Raw genomic sequence first — 828 nt, forward strand, 5'->3', positions numbered from 1 at the left:
TATATATTATGAAATGGGATCGTGTGGCACGCCGACCACTTATATAGATTATGAGATTGGATGTGGTTCCGTGTTTACTTCTGATAAATTGTGTTCATCTGTATTTCCCCCAAGCATGTCCCCTCCCTGCCTTAGCTGGTATTTTCTGTTGTTATTTCATTGTACTTGTTTATACATATACACCTGCACAGGTTGTTTTTGTTAGGTCCTGTCTAGCCTCGTCACTACTTCGCCGGGGTTAGGCCAGGCACTTACCAGCACATGGGGTCGGTTGTGCTGATGCTACACTCTGTGCATTTTTGCACAGGTCCAGGTATTGAGCAGCAGCATCATTAGCACGGGGCGAACCTTCAGTCCAGAGTGACCCGAGGTAGCTTGCAGGCGTCCGCAGGCCCGGCGTCTCCCGTCTATCTTTACATTTGGCTGTCATTTCATTGTACTCGAGATAAACAGATTATGTTTCTTTCATACTTTGTATCTAGTACTCCCTAGATGTTCGTGAGTATATGACACCAGTCCCGGGGTAGAGATATTTGTGTTTGAACTTCTGTATTATTGATCATCTATCTACATTTAAGTCTTTCCGTCGCCTTTATTTAATGTTGTTAATTGTTAAAAAAGAATAGGTGTTTAATGAAAATGCTAATTAAGTTGGCTTGCCTAGCTCTCATTAGTAGGCGCCATCACGACTCCCGAGGGTGGGAAATCCGGATCGTGACAAGAAGTCACGGAAGAATGAGAATATCATCGAATCACGGCTGTCACCATAACATATGTTGGTCTGGAATGCTGCTCGACCAGCCTGAATATGTTGACGTTGTATACGCT

General features: G+C 44.0%; 1 long non-coding RNA gene across 1 annotated transcript in view; it reads left to right on the plus strand.

Moving 5' to 3' along the window:
* LOC109233890 overlaps nucleotides 1-348 on the plus strand; it is a 3,038-nt gene extending 2,690 nt beyond the window's left edge. Inside the window, exon 3 of the long non-coding RNA XR_002069102.1 lies at nucleotides 308-348. This is a non-coding gene — a long non-coding RNA (uncharacterized LOC109233890). The remainder of the gene's footprint in view (nucleotides 1-307) is intronic.

Source organism: Nicotiana attenuata, chromosome 10 (assembly GCF_001879085.1).
Source record: "Nicotiana attenuata strain UT chromosome 10, NIATTr2, whole genome shotgun sequence".
NCBI classification, from domain to species: Eukaryota; Viridiplantae; Streptophyta; class Magnoliopsida; order Solanales; family Solanaceae; genus Nicotiana; species Nicotiana attenuata.